The sequence below is a fragment of the Muscardinus avellanarius genome (assembly GCF_963383645.1).
Source record: "Muscardinus avellanarius genome assembly, chromosome: 7".
Lineage (NCBI taxonomy): Eukaryota > Metazoa > Chordata > Mammalia > Rodentia > Gliridae > Muscardinus > Muscardinus avellanarius.
This window is the reverse complement of record NC_137793.1, coordinates 26067115-26083826: the sequence shown is the minus strand read 5'-3', so window position 1 is coordinate 26083826 and position 16712 is coordinate 26067115.

Sequence of the window (16712 nt, the reverse complement as noted above, 5' to 3'; positions counted from 1 at the left end):
AGCCCCTACCCAATCCCCACCCCCATCCCTTCTTCCCATGCTTGGCTTAGTGGTTGACATCTAATATTATAGCAATTTATCCAAAATTAACAATGATAATCTCACATAACAGTTTCATTTGTCTGATACCAAGCTTTTGATGACTTAAAGATAACATTTCAATATTTCTTTTTGCTTTCTTTCTTACCAGAGGATATTTTTTTCTTTTTTTTTTTTTAGGTGAAACTATCATACATTTATTTATTTATTTTTCAGAAAAAATCTATCCTAATATGAAATATTGACTCTAGATACCCAAAACGATCTCGAAAAAGAACAAGGCTAGAAGATGTATATTTTCTGATTTCAAACCTTATAAAGCTACAATAATTGAAACAGTGTAGTACTGTTATAAAGGCAGATATATAAACCATTGCAGTAAAATAAAAAGCCTAGAAATAAATTCTTCCATATATGGTCAAGTTATTTTTGACAAGATTTCCACGAACATTTGGTGGAAGAAATAATAATCTTTTAACTAAATATTATTGAAAAATAACAATTATATGAAAAAGAATAAAATTGGACCCTTACCTAATACCATATACAAATATTAACTCAAAATAGATAAAAGACCTAAATATAAATCTTAAGGCTATAAACTTTTAGAAGAAAATTTGGGTCATAAACCCTCACAACATTGTAATTGGCAGTGATTTCTTGGATATGATTTCAATGGCACAGGCAACAGAGGGGTAAACAAACTCCCTAAAAAATATTGTATATTCAAAGACAATGTAAACAGAGTTAAAAGTTACTGATAGGATGGGATAAAATATTTCCAAATGCTATATCTGAAGGTATATTAATATTCCAACTAGAAATCCTAAAAATTAGCAACAATAAAAGCAAACAATACAATTTAGAGATAGGTAAAAGACTAACATAAATAATGAATCTCCAAAGATAACCAATCTTAGTTGTCTGTTGGATGGAAAATCTTGTTTCTCTGGTTCTGGTGTGTGTTACCTATTTCTTCTTTGTGTTTAATCTCCTTGAGTATTTTCTCTATTGCTGGTTTTGAAGACATAAATTCCTTCAGTTTCTTTTTGTCATGGAAGCTTCTTATTTCTCCATCTAATTTGATAGAAAGTTTTGCTGGGTAGGAAATTTTTGGCTGGAAGTTGTTTTCTTTCAGAGTTTGGAATATGTTACTCCAAGCCCTTCTGGCTCTCATAACTTGGTTTGGGAAGTCTGGAGTGATTCTAATTGGTTTGCCTCTGAATGTCACTTGGCCCTTTGTTTTTGTTGCCTTTAAGATTCTCTGCTTGGCTTCCACATTAGTCATTTTGACAATTATGTGGCATGGGTATCCTCTTCTCCGATCCTGTCTAAAGGGAGTGCTATAAGTTTCCTGGACCTGTGTATCGACCTTTTGCTCTATGTTTGGAAAATTTTCTGCTATTACTTCCCTTGAAGAGATTGTTGATCCCTTTGGTTTAACCTTCTTTTTATCTTCTATTCCAATTATTCTTGGGTTAGCTTTCTTAAAATGGGCCCATATTTCTTCAATGTCAGATTCCTGCTGTCGGATATTTTTTTTCTAAATTAGAAACTATGTGTTCAATTTTGGAGTGATCATCTTCTAGGAGCGAGATTCTATTCTCCATGTGGTCTAATCGGTTGTTTATATTTTGAATTGAGGCCTTTACTTCATTAATTGCATCCTTTATCTCTTTTTGGCTCTCTCTGAATTCTTTTCAAAACACCTCTATTATTTCTACAGTTATTTTCCTCATTTGATCTTCTAGAAATCTCTGAATTCCTGTTTTATCGGGTTCTGATGTTGTGGGGTTGTGGGCATTCATTGCTCCATTGTTATTTCTCTTTCCCATGATTTCAGAAGTTTGTGCCTTTTATGGGTTCTTCCCTGGGTTACTACGACTTCACTTAAGGTGCTCTGGATCTTGAGTCTGTGGTATCTCAGTCACCACTACTCCTTTACTGGGTTGTACCACAAAGTCTCAGACCAAGGGAGTAAATCGAGGTTGCTTTAGACCATGGTGGGTGCCAGGTTGGGCATTCTCCTGCGGGGAATTGTGACTATGGTGTGATATCTCTACCACCGCCACTCCCCCACTGGTTCAAGTCCCTGGGAGTGCAGTACTGGGATTTCTTCTCTAGGGGCTGCAATTTGACTCACTGTTGTTGAGTGCACTAATGGAGCTGTAGTAGGCTCAGTGAAATCACTGCTGCTGCCACTGCTGGCAATATGACACCACTGCCATGCCCTTGGCCATGAGGCTGGCGTATTTCTTCTCTGGTTTTGAGCTCTGCTCTGAGTCCCTGCAGGGTGTGTTGAGCCCACCCAGCCTTTGGGAGCTTTAGACGCTCCCTGCGCTGAAAAATCTGCCGAATTCTGCCCAGCTGTTCCACAGCCGCTCACCTTGGCTCACTGTTCTCTGCTCCTCTCTGGAGCCTGGTGGACTGTTGAGTATGTTGGTCTAGTGCCATCTGGTGAGCTCGCTGCTGCCGCATCCTCGGCCGTGAGGCTGGCGTATCTCCTCTCAGGTTCTGGGCTCCGTTCTGAGTCCCCCTCCTCTCTGGGGTCTGGTGCTGTAAGGGAAGATGGCGCCCACGCCGCTTTGCGCCACAGCTCCTGCCGCAGCCCTGCGGTCTGGTTTCTTTCTGGTGTCTCGTTTTTCCAGACCTCTTTTTCTCTGTCCCTTGTATTTACATTTTTTGTTTCTCTGCTGATGGTGTTTTCTGGCTATGAAAGGTGCTGATTTTGTGGTACTAGAGATTGGTTGTTAGCAGTGCTCGTAAGCGCCACTTTTCTCTGTCGCCATCTTCCCGGAAGTCATATTGAATATTTTTTCATGTATCTATTGGCTGTTTGTATTTCCTCTTATATGAAATGTCTATTCAATTCAGTAGCCCATTTCTTGATTGGGCTGTTTGTTTTTCTAATGTGAGGTTTTTAAGTTCTTTGTATATTTTAGATATTAGTCCTCTGTCAGAGGGATAGCTGGTAAAGTTCTTCTCCCACTCTGTAGGCTTTCTTTTTAGACTCTTTTTTTTTGGTGGTACTGGTGTTCCTGGAAACCCTTATACCTCTGGGCTATACTCTCAGACCTATTTTTATAATTTTATTTGGAAGAAGGGTCTCTTAAGCCAGAGAGGCTGGCTTCAAACCTGTGTGATCCTCCTGTCTCTGCCTCCTAAGTGCAGGGATTACAAGCATGTGCCACCACACCCAGCTTCTTTTTAGACTCTTGATGATTTCCTTTGACAAGCAGAAACTTTTTAGTTTGATGCCATCCTGCTTATTAATTCTTGTTTTAATTTCCTGAGCTTAGGGGTTCTTGTTGAGGAAGTTTCTACCTGTGCCTATATGTTGGAGTGTTGAATCTATGCCTTCCTCTAATGCTTCTAGATTCTGGTCTAACTTCCAGGTCTTTAATCCATCTCAAGTTGATTTTTGTGCTGGTTGAGAGGTAAAGATTTAGTTCCATTTTTCTACAAGTACATAACCAATTTTTCCAGCACCATTTATTAAGAAAGCTGTCTTTTCTTCAGTGTATGTATTTGGCCCCTTTGTTGAAGATCAATTGACTTTAAGTGTGTGGCTTAGTTTCTGTATCTTCTGTTCTGTTCCATTGCTCTGTGTGCCTGTTTTTGTGCTAATACCATGCTGTTTTAATTACTATAGCTCACTAGTATAATTTGAAGTCAGGAATTGTGATGCCTCTGGCATCGTTTTTATTACTGGTTATTGCTTTGGCTATTCTGGGTCTTTTGTTTCTCCATATGAAGTTTATAACTGATTTTTCTAGGTCTATGAAGAATTACATTGGTATTTTGATAGAGATTGCATTGATTCTGTAGATCACTTTTGATAGAATGTCCATTTTGATGATATTTATCCTGCCTATCCAAGAGTAAAGGAGATCTTTCCATCTTTCGAGTGCTTCAATTTCTTCGTTAGTGTTTTATAATTTTCATTGTAGAGGTCTTTTACCTCTTTGGTTAGGTTTATTCCTATCTTTATTTCTCTTTTGTTAGGTTTGTTATTGGTTTTGAGGTTACTGTGAATAGGATTGTTTTCTGTATTTCTTTGTCTGTGGATTCAGGGTTGGCAAACAGAAAAGCTACTGATTTTTTTTAAAGTTGATTTTGTATCCTACTACTTTGCTGAATGGGTAAATTATTTTTACTAGTTTTTTGGTTGATTTTGGGGTCTTCCAGATATAGAATCATGTCATCTACAAACAAAGATAATTTTAATTCTTCTTTTTCTATTTGATTCCTTTGATAGCCTTCTCTTAGTTTATTGTTCTGGTAAGAGTCTCAAGGACTATATTAAAAAGGAGTGGTGAGGACTTCCGGGAAGATGGTGACGGAGGAAAGCGGCACTTACAAGTCCCGCTAACAATCGAACTCTATTACCACAAAACCAGCACCTTTCAGAGCCAGAAAACACCACCAGAAAAGAAATAAAAACGGTAAATACAAGGGACAGAGAAAAAGGGCTGGAAAAACAAGACACCAGAAAAAAAACAGCCCGAAGTGCCACGCCCGCTGCGGCGCAGAGAGGCCAGAGCAGCCGGAGCAGCCAGAGCGGCAGCGCGGATTGGCTGGAGCTGCAGCGTGGAGTGGCCGGAGCCGTAGAGCAGAGCGGCCGGAGCAGCCGGAGCGGAGTGGCCAGAGCAGCCAAGTGGAGCGGCCAGAGCAGCCCGAGCAGCCAGAGCCACATCGCGGAACGGCCGGAGCGGCCGGAGTAGCCAGACCCGCGGTGCGGAGCAGCCGGAGCCGTGGTGCAGAGCGGCCAGAGTGGCCGGAGTGGCCAGAGCCGTGGTGCAGAGCAGCTGGAGCTGCGGCGCAGAGTGGCCGGAGCGGTGTGGCTTACATCTCCCCTGGCAGCACCAGGCTCCAGAGAGGAGGGTGACTCAAAACAGAGCTCAAATCCAGAGAGGAGGTACTCTGGCCTCGCGGCCTAGGATGCAGAAGCAGCGTCTTACTGCTGGTGGCAGCGGCGAGTTCACCGGACGGCCCTAGACCAATCCACTCAACCAGCCACCAGGCGCCTGAGAAGAGGGGTGGACAGAGAGCCGAGGTGAGCAGGTGTTGAACAGCCGGACGGCAGTCAGTAGTTTCTCCGGTGCAAGGAGCATCTAAAGCTCCCAAGGGCTGGGATCAGCACATCCCGCAGGGACTTAGCAGAGCTCAAAACCAGAGAAGAACTACACCAACCTCACAGCTGAGGACTCGAGAGCAGCGTCTTACTGCCAGCAGCAACGGCGAGTTCACTGGACGGCTGAAGACCAACGAACTCAACCATCCACCAGGCTCCAGAGCGGAGGGGTGGACAGCGAGCTGAGGTGAGCAGGTGCTGAACAGCCGGGCGGCAGTCAGCAGTTTTGTTGGCGCAGGGAACATCTAAAGCTCCCAAGGGCCAGGCACAGCACACCTGGCAGGGACTCAGAGTGGACTCAAAACCAGAGAAGATATATGCCGCAACACGGCCGAGGGTATGGCAGTGGTGCCATATTGCCAGTGGCGGCAGCAGCGAATCCACCAAGTTCACTACAGCTCCATCAGTGCACTCAATAACCATGAGTCAAATTGTGGCCCCTAGGGGAGAAATCCCAGTACTGCACTCCCAGGGACTTGCGCAGATAGTCTCCCTGGGTCGGAGATTTTAGCAGTGCAGCCCAGTGGGGGAGTGGCAGTGGCAGAGATATCATACCATAGTCACAACTCCCCACTGGAGAACGCCCAACTTGGCACCCCCCACGGTCTAAGCAGCCTCGATTGACTCTCTGGGTCTGAGAATTTGTGATACAAGCCAGTAAAGGAGTAGTGGTGACTGAGATACCACAGACTCGAGATCCAGAGCAATCTTAAGTGAAGTCGTGGTGACTCAGGGAAGAACCCAGAGAAGGCACAAACTTCCAAAATCATGGGAAAGAGAAATAACAATGGAGCAGTGAATGCCCACAACCCCACAACATCAGAATCTGATAACACAGAAATCCAAAGATCTCTAGAAGATCAAATTAGGAAAATAACTTTAGAAATAATAGAGAACTTTCGAAAAGAATTTAGAGAGAGTAAAAAAGAGATAAAGGATGCAATTAATGAAGTAAAGGCCTCAATTCAAAGTATAAACAACAGATTAGACCACATGGAGAATAGAATCTCGCTTCTTGAAGATGATCATTCCAAAAATGAACGCATAGTTTCTAATTTAGAAAAAAAAACCTGACAGCAGGAATCTGACATTGAAGACATATGGACCCATTTCAAGAGAGCTAACCTAAGAATAATTGGAATAGAGGAGGGAAAAGAAGGTGAAACCAAAGGGATCAACAATCTCTTCAAGGAAGTCATAGCAGAAAATTTTCCAAACATAGAGCAAGAGGTCAATACACAGGTCCAGGAAACTTATAGAACTCCCTTTAGACAGGATCAGAGAAGAGGATCCCCATGCCACATAATTGTCAAAATGACTAATGTGGAAGCCAAGCAGAGAATCTTAAAGGCAACAAAAACAAAAGGCCACATGACATACAGAGGCAAACCAATTAGAATCACTCCAGACTTCCCAAACAAAGTCATGAAAGCCAGAAGGGCATGGAGTAACATATTCCAAACTCTGAAAGAAAACAACTTCCAGCCAAAAATTTCCTACTCAGCAAAACTTTCTATCAAATTAGATGGGGAAATAAGAAGCTTTCATGACAAACAGCAACTGAAGGAATTTATGTCTTCAAAACCAGTGCTAGAGAAAATACTCAAGGAGATTAACCTCAAAGAGGAAATGGGTAATACACGCCAGAACCAAAGAAACAAGAATTCCCATCCAGCAGACAACTAAGCAAAGAAGAATAAACAGTATCTCAAACAGAAATAAGATCTTAACATGTTGGAAATTAAAAATTATCTCTCTATAATCACACTGAATGTAAACGGCCTCAACTCCCCAATAAAAAGACATAAAGTGGCAAAATGGATTAAAAGCCAGAATCCATCCATCTGCTACTTACAAGAAACACACCTTACAAGTAAAGATAGGAACAAACTCAAGGTAAAGGGCTGGAGCAAGGTAATCCATGCTAATGGTACTCGAAGACAAGCAGGAGTAGCAACTATGATATCAGACAAGTTAGACTTCAAACCCAAACTTATTAGAAGAGACAAAGAAGGTCACATTTTACTGGTAAAATGAATAGTCCAGCAAGAGGAAATAACAATAATCAACATCTATGCCCTAAACATAGGTGCAGCTACTTTCATAAATCAAACTCTTTGTGACATGAAGTCACACATAAATCCCAATACAATAATACTGGGAGACTTCAACACACCTCTCACAACACTAGACCAATCTTTCAGACAAAGGGTCAGTAAAGATGCCTCGGTATATAATTTTCTTGATGTGATTTTGAATGAGCATGTCTAATATTTTGTTTAGAATTTTTGCATCTATGTTCATCAGTGATATTGGTGTAATTTCCTTTTCTTGAGATATCTTTATTCGGTTTTGGTATTAATATGATATTGGCCTCATAGAAGAAATTTGGAAGAATTTCATCACTTTCTATTTCATGAAATAACCTATAAACTATTGAGTTTAATTCTTCTCTAAAATGGATGGCAGAATTTTTATTGCTGTTTCTATTTCTTTACTTGCTATTAGATAGTTTAAGTTTTCTATATCCTCTTGGCTCAACTTAGGTAAGTTTTATATATTTAGAAATCTGTTGGTTTATTCCATGTTTTCCAGTTTATTGGAATACAAGTTTTCACAATAGTTTCTGATGATCCTCTAAATTTTTGAACACCAACAGTTTTAAAATGGGTTCTTCATTCCAAATGAAACAATAATATTTGATCATTGTACTTTTAATTTCTAGTCCCATGTTATTGGCTCTTTATTTAAGCCTATCTACCAGGGGACTGTCTGGGGGAATGTTTTCCTCATTTTTCTTTCTTTTTTTTCTGAGCAGAACATTTCCTACTCTGGTTGTTCCCTCTTGTGGAGATCTGGCTCTGAGTGTCTTTAGAGGTTTACCACCCCCCCTTCTTGTAAAGGTCTCTTACTCGCTCTGAAGACAGTTCATCTACCTCTGGCTGTTTCCTTTGTGAGATTTCTAGATACTTTATTTTTAGCAATTGTTAGGTCAGTATAAACCCCCAACAACATCTGGGAGGACTTCCTTAAGCTGTATGAAGCCACCAACAGAACTGTAGATCAGAACTTTACCCTCACCTCATGTCTGAGGCACATCTCATTCACACTCACACAGCCTCTGCAATAACCTGGCCAGCAAGGAAATACTTTGTCTCCTCCCATGGCATTTATTTCTTATCTTTGCCCATGCCCAGAGTGACCTGGTCACTATAGTGCTTGCTTGGGCCCTTTCCTACATTGCTGAAACTTTTATCACCAGGCTTTGGCCAGTTAGTGGTCCCTCAGGACTTTAAACACCCAAAGGCCACCACAACAGGTAGTAGGACATGTCTCTTCTGAGCCCATGGCACTCACCCGAGACCTTTAAATCCTGGAAGAGCCCCTAATTGTTGGAAATGAGAATTTAACTGTGCCAAAAATATGGACACATGAAATAAAAAGTAAATTTGCAAGGCACTTTACTTCTTTGCAGAAGGGTGTGAAACCACTGTCCACTGGTAGAGGAAGTACACTGAGGAGGTGATCTGCTCAGTTTTTAATCCCTGGCTTGAAGGCCACTGCACCATACCACAGCTCGGGGCTCATTCAGGATCTGCAGGCCTCAGGTGAGTGCCAGGAGCTCCCCCATTCAGAGGAGATGTGTCCTACTGCCTTTGGGTATTGGAAGGCTTTATGAACCCCTAACTTCCCCAAACCTGGTGATACCCTATTGGTTAGGATATAGTTTCACAATCTAATTGGATTTGTTAATAAAAAAAGGCAGATTGTCTCAAGTGAGGAAGAAAAAAAATGTCAGGAAATAGTTACATCTGAGAGTTGAGCACCTATAGACATATATGCATGTCTATGAAGTTGCAAAACAGAAGGTTCTCCCTTCTGAATTCAGATTACCTTGTCCTTTTGATGGAAAAGACCATATTTTTCTCACATGACCACCAGACAATTATTCAGTCAACTTCCACAATGCTTCTTACCTTGATCTGTGCACAGAGTTACCTAGTCACTGCAGAGCTTGCCAGAGTTTCTTCTTACATGCTTCTAATCAACTTTCTTGGGGTTCATTGCTAGCTTGAGGTGGCAGCTCTCCTTGTCCTGAGGCTGCCAGAATTTGGTATTTGGACATGCTTCCTCTAAAGAGAGGTCCTCACAACCCTCTTGGCAATGATTCTATCCTGGAAAAGCCCCCACATTTTTTAGAGATAAATTTTCATGTCTTTTTAAGAAAAGACATGTGTTTGAAAATGGGTTGTCAAGGCAATTTTACTTTTTGTAAAAAGGTTTGCCATCAGAAAAACCAGGTATGCAAGCACACCTGGTGGGTAGTCTGCTTGGTTTTTATATTTCTAATGTGAATTTCTGCACCACACTCTTACTGATCGGGAGTGTGGTTTCAGAGTTTCATGTGATTGGCTGATTTGTCTAGAATGGAGTTCTGGGAGGGGTTGGCATGTGAAATTTTTAGAACATTCTTTTTTTTGTGTGTGTGTGGTGCTGAGGATTGAACCCAGGGGCATTTTACCTCTGAGCTACACCCCTGGCACAATTTTTTATTCTTTTTATATTTTAATTTTTATTTTATTATTTATTTTATGTGGATCATACTGAAAATGTCATACTTCAGACTGTGCTTGGTTCCCTCTCCTCCTCCCACTTCTCCCCCCACCCAACAATGAGTGTCCAGGTTGACCATGCTATATTCTGAAGAGATTACGAATACCCTTGGTTTGTAACTCTATCCCCTCTTCAATGTCTTTTATCTGTAAGTTAGGACATTTCATGTTGTCCCATAGTTGTTAGATGTTTAGGTTTTGTTACTGTAATGACTTCTATATGCGGTTGACTGTGCTTTTGGTTTTGAATGAACTGTCTTCTAACAGTGATATTCTACTTTCTATTTCATCTAATCTTTCAGAATTTCTTTCTATTGCTGTCTTCATTTCATTAATTGACTCTTTCATTTCATTCCAGACCTCTTTCTGAGTTTTACTTAGTGTCTCCATTTCCTCTTTCATTTTCTGTACACTCGCTGTGAGGCCTTTCATCATATTGGAGATCAAGATTTGAAATTCTCCTTCTTGCATTTCTTGTAGGTCAGTATTCATGATTTCTGTTATTTCTTTACTGTTCCTAGTTCTCATATTTCCAGGTTTCTCAGGCTTGTTTTCTGATGTCTTGACATTCTTGTCTCTTTTGGGTATTTTGTCTAATTCAATATTAGTAGTAGGAATTTAGAGGTGTCAGCAAGTAAGCAGTGCTTTTTTCAGTGGTAAGGATTGGGTAATGGGGGTAGAGCTGGGATGATGGGTACAGGAGTCAGGTAAAGTAGAGGATATGATTTGGTTGAGTAAGAATTTAAGTATAATAAGGTAGTATCTGGTTGAAAATGAGAGAAGGTTAGATAGTAGGACTCATAGTGGAGTATTTAAGTATGGTGATACGAAATACCTTGAATATAAAACAATGAGATACAGTAAGGGAAAAAAGAAAAGTTTTGAGAGAAGAGAGTAGATAGGCTAGGGTGAGGAAGTTTGTAAAAGGAACGGTAAGAAGGAGCAAACAAACACAAATAAAGTAACAAAACAAGTTACAAAACTAACAATTATAAATCAAAGATAAAAAATCAAAAGGAAAAAGGGAATAAGAAAGAACAATAAGAAAAAAAGACAAAAATAAAATAAAATAAAAAGAACTGGTGACAGTGTGAGAGAAAAACAAAACAAAAAACAAAAAGAAAAAAGAAAAAAAGTACTACTAATTTACGTATATAGGACCGGGCCCATATAATATCTGTATTTCTGTTCGCCTTGGTAGATTCTGGAGTATATTCCAATGTCTCTTATTTGCTCTGTAAATTATTTTCAGCTTTTGAACCCACTCTCTGAATATTTGCACCCTTCTCTCACCTCTGACAACTTTGTGTTTAGGTGTCAGGGCATCAGGTGTCACTGTTAATGAGTTCCATGTAAGTTCAGGATTCCATGTTTTTCCACCCTGTGCTCGTGGGCACTTGGGCCTCTGTGCTCTTTGCCCAGGACTCAGGCCATCTTCTCAGTGCCTGTGCTTCCCTACCTGCATTGGTGGAGGGTGTTCAGTGTAGTCTTGGAGCAACCTCCTGTGACCCTGTGCAGGTAGTGCGCTTTGAGCACCTTTCCTGTGTCTCTGGAGGTTCTAACTGGACTAGCCCGCTGGGTCCTGGGGCTCCTCCAGGCAGTCTTCTGCTGAGTAGTGAGTAACTCAAGATGTTACCTGGTTGACCTGCTGCTGCTGGGTCTTTGGAGGGTTCGCTGTGCCTCTGTGGTTACCACCTCTGATGAGTGAATGGACTTTTGGATCTTTTTCTACGTCCCTGAAGTGTGGTACTGGTCGCTTAGGAGGTTGGAGCTCTGTGGCCACTTTCAAGTTCTTGGATTATTTTTCTGGATTTCTTGGGGCTGCCATGCTGGAGTCAGCCAGAGCTGGGACTTGCGATTTGAGCTGATGGCCCAAAATGGTGCCAGCGGCCAGGCTGCGTCTACAGCAGTTTGGTCATGTGCTTGGGCTTTTTGCAGTGGATCTCACAGTTCAGAGTACTGGATTTCTTCCTCTGTGGTTCCTGGTTCTGTTTTGGTTCATGAACTTTATTTATTTTGTTTGTCAAGACTCTGCCTTCTCGGACTTGAACTTTATTTGTTTTAACTACTGAGATGTGTTGCATCCTGCAGTCGCCATTTTGAATCTCTCCTTATTCTTTATTTTGAAACAGGATCTCACTAAGTTGCAGAAAGCTTCACTAAGTACCTGAGGCTGGCCACAAACCCAGATCCTCCTGGCTCAGCCTCCCAAGTACTGGGATTACAAGAATGTGCCACCATGCCCGGCTTAGGACATTCTAATGTACTAAGAAGAAACGTATACAACTTTACAAAATGGTGTTATGTTAAATTAAGCTAATTATTTGACAGAAAAGACTTAATTATATTCTCAGAGTCATACACAGAACATTCTTGCTTCAGAGTGAAAGCCAGCCTGTCTTATATACACAGTATCTGAAGAATATATCTTGCTTTGGCTTCTTATTTAAAAATAAAGTGATACTGCCGGGCGTGGTGGCGCACGCTTGTAATCCCCGCGCTTGGGAGGCAGAGACAGGAGGATCGCGCAGGTTCGAAGCCAGCTGCGCGCGCTGGCTTAGGAGACCCTGTTTCCAAATAAAAATGTAAAAAATAGGTCTGGGAGTGTAGCCCGGAGGTAGAAGGGATTCCAGGAACCCCAGTACCACCAAAAAAATAAATAAATAATAAATAAATAAAAAAATAAAAATAAAGTGATACTAAGTATCATTTAGATGACAACTATATTTTTAATAGCTCCTGGAGGTTGAAGATAACATTGATTATTCTGAGAAAGGTAAGCCATTGCAATATAGATTTAAGGAACTGATTCATTAGTTAAACTAACCTTAATGTACTACAGTAGAATTAAGGAAAAATAACAGTTTACATTTCCTTTTGCTCTGGCTCACACTGGAGGTTCTGTTTCCTGAGCTTTTTAAAGAAAGATACCACACTCCACTTGTGTTCAGATCCAACCCATTAATCCATCTATTATGTATTTACTGGGCACTACACTGAGCCAGGATCAGGCAGGTGATTGGAGCTAGTTTCTTCTGTAAGTCACTTGCAGCAATGGGCAGAAAGGAATGCTGGATGGAAAGACAGAGGCAGGTGGGGAGGGAGATTTTCCAGGGGATGTTCAGATCTCTCCGCAGAGATGACACTGGAGCAGAGACTTGCTTGGAGGGAGGAGTGAACCATGCAGATATCTGGCAGAGAGCAGTTCAGGCAGAGGGAAAAGCACATGAAGTCCTAAAAGTAGAGGTTGCAAAAGAAGTTTTGAATTGAGGTGTGAAATTTCTACTAAGGATCTAGATCAGATCTAGACTCCAAGAGGCTGAGGGTTAAAGAAGTCAGGGCTCTCGTGGGCACGGTCAGTACCTTTGTAGAAATTTCAGAAGGTCACCCTTCCTAAAGGCAGGGTTGACTCCCACGTGGCTGTGAGAGACAATCTGTTTTGCCTCCTCCCTGGATCGTGGGGGTGTGCTGATGGTCTCTGCTAGGTCCTGGTTTCAATGACTTGCACCACCCCAATGTCACCTGCATCTTCATGGACATCCTTCTGGTATTTGTGCCCAAATTTCATCTGTTTATAAGTTATATGAAGCCGGGCATGGTGGTGCACGCTTGTAATCCCCGTGCTTGGGAGGCAGAGACATGAGGATCGCGCAGATTTGAAGCCAGCCTCGCTGGCTTAAGAGACTCGGTTTCCATATAAAAATATAAAATAGGTCTGGGGATATAGCCCGGAGGTAGAAGGGTTTCCAGGAACCCCAGTACCACACACAAACCCCACAAGTTATATGAATTATCGGCTCATCTTATTCCAGAATGACCTCATGTAAACTTAATGATATTATCAATTACCCTATTTCCATGCAAGGTCATATTCTGAGTAATAAAAATTACTTCTTCTTTTTCTCCTTCTTCTTCTCTTTCTTCTTCCTAGCAGTGATGCTGGATATGAACTCATGGTCTCACACAAACTAGACAAATGATCTACCACTGATCCACAACCCTAGTGTAACTTTTTTTTTTTTTCCTGAGAAAAGGATAGAATTCAACTGACAACAGGGCTGGACGAAGCCTTTACTTGGTCTCCTTGCTGCCCTTCATGCTTCATTACATTGCATTTAGGACAGACTTTTAAATACTTAAATCCAAGCTCGTCATTTCTCTGCTTGGAATCCTTCAACGACTTCTCATCCCATCTGGAACAAAGCTCACCTCTACCTCGGCTCCCACTGTCCTTATACGCAGGGCAGACACTCCTGTGGCACCGCCTCTCAGCAGTCAGCTCAGTGACCCAGGCCTCTCCTCCTCTGTGCCTGTTCTCTCCTATCAGGGGCACGTTTATTGGCTATGTTGCATTGTCTGAAAAGTTCTAAATGGAAACTTTTCTTTTTTTAGGTCTTGACTCCTATATAACTTCTTTCTTTTTCCTTCCTTCCTTCCTTCCTTCCTTCCTTCCTTCCTTCCTTCCTTCCTTCCTTTTCTTTCTTTTCTTTCTTTTCTTTCTCCATCTTTCTTTCTGCAGGTCTAGGAATGGAACCCATGGCATTCAACCTCTGAGCTACACCCCTTGCCCTGTTTTTTATTCTTTATTTTGAAACAGGGTCTCACTGAGATGCAGAGGGCCTCACTAAAGTAGCTGAGGCTGTCTGCGAACCATGATCCTCTGGTCTCAGCCTCCCAAATGCTGAGATTACAAGCATGTGCCACCACGCCCGGCTTCTCATGTCACTTTTTCAAAGGAGTCTGCACCAACTGTCTGGTGTTGAGGAGGGAAATCAGTCAGGGTGGGTTGCGCTATGCTGTGCTAACAATGATCCCCAAATCTCAGTGTCTTACAGCAACAGCAACATGCCATTGGTGTCACCTGCAGCTCTGGTCCATGGTGGCTTCACTATTGTACAAACTGATGGGCGTCATAACCTGGGGCATGACTGGACTTAAGGTAGAGAGAAGGGAGATGGTGAACTGGGAGCTGATTCCTAATGTTTCTGTTTGGTGACAATACATATCACTCCCAGCCACGTTTGATTGGCCCAAATGAGTTGTCTGAACACTCCTGAGCTCCACAGCATTCCAGAATACCCCTTTCTCACCAGGATAAGAGGCATCGCACATCACAAATGCATGGGAGCCTGAAGTTTATGAGTGGGAGAAGTAGAATATTCTCCCAGGGCAGGTAAGCAATTGCTATAAGCAATAAAATCATGTACCATAAAAATTATCTTGATCTGTATTGCCTTATTTCTTCTTGTTTGTTTTTTTCATAGAAATTATCACAGTCAAAAACTATAAATAAATTTATGTTATTTAGAAACTGTGTGACTGGGTTAAAATTTGGTGGTAAAGCAGTTGCCTTGCATGCACAAGGCCCTAGGTTTGGTTCTCCAGCACCACACATACACACACACCCCCCCTCAAACCCTCAAAGTGTGTGTGTATGTGTGCATGTGTGTAATTTAATGAATCAACACAAAAATTTGAAGGACCATAGGAAACACCCAGGTTTTGCAATCAGAGAGAAATCAATGTGAATCCTAGCCCTGCCTCTTATCAGGATGTGATCTTTAGGCAAGTTAATAAATATCACTACTCATTAGTTTCTTTGTATTTAAACAAGATGATAAAACGTTCACCAGATTTGGTCAGAAGAGGGCACTAAAATCATTGGTTTCCTTTCTACTTTGTTGCTTCCAAGTTATCGTTATTTTTAATACGTGTTTATGTTAGTATATTTGAGGAATAATATGACATTTATTAGGCTGTATCAAATGCAAAACAACATTTTATACTAACTATGATTAAAAAACCCAACACATTAGGCACCGACAGTGTTTTTCAGTAATTTAACCCAATTAATTTATTATTTTGTTACTTATAAATTAATTAATTTAACTTTATGATCTCTTGCTCTGCCACCAGATCTCATATGCGCTAATTAATGGGTTCAATTTGGATTTAAAAAATGACATCTGTTGGTATAGTATTTCATTTTAAGAATTTGTTTTTTATTCCTTTAAGTGGTTTTTAAAAATCTAATTTTTAAACAATAACGAGTTCTACTCTTAAAATCAATTAGAATGATTTGGAGAGTTAGATTTGGTTCTTTTTTGGTACTAGAAATGGAACCCAGGGCATTCTACTTCTGAGCTATGCCTCCAGCCCTATTTTTTATTTCTTATTTTGAAACAAGGTCTACTGAGTTGCAAATGGCCTCACTAAGTAGCTGAGGCTGTCTGCAAACCACGATCCTCCTGTCTCAGCATCCCAAATGCTGGGATTACAAGCATACACCACCATGTTCAGCTTCTTTTTCTTTGATGCAACATTTCCTTTGATATACAGATCATCAACCATTGCTGTGTTTTGCCTATGGTTTGAGTGTGTCCCTTGATCATGCATTGGTACATTGGTCCCTAGTGGGCAGTGTTGATGTGGCAGAGTCTAAGAAGCAGAGCCTAATAGGAGGTAATTAGGTCATGGAGCATCATCCTTGGAAGAGTGATGGAGTTCAGTAGTGTTAGATACATTCACTTTGTGGTGTAACCATCCTTTTACAACTCTTCATGTCCTGCTAAACTGAAGCTCTGTACCCACTGGGCTGGAACTCCTTCTGTACTAGCATAATCATAGGAATCAAGTGCAAGGAGGTGCCCAAGGGAAGAAGGTGTTGCTCATTTAATCTACTGAATATGTTTGTTGTAGGGCATAAAGTTTGTAAACAAAATAAGTCTGGAAAGACTCATCACTATATAATTACACAGGGTAATCTTGCTAGTTAAGAAAAAAAAAATCTGAGACTCTGCATAATAAACTTTCCTTTTTGCTGGCCAGGCAAGTGAAAACAATATCTCTAGTTGATTTGGCCCCTTTTCTTTTCTTCCTCCTCTGTCTCCTTTTCTTCACCCCATTCCCACTCGTTGTCACTATGG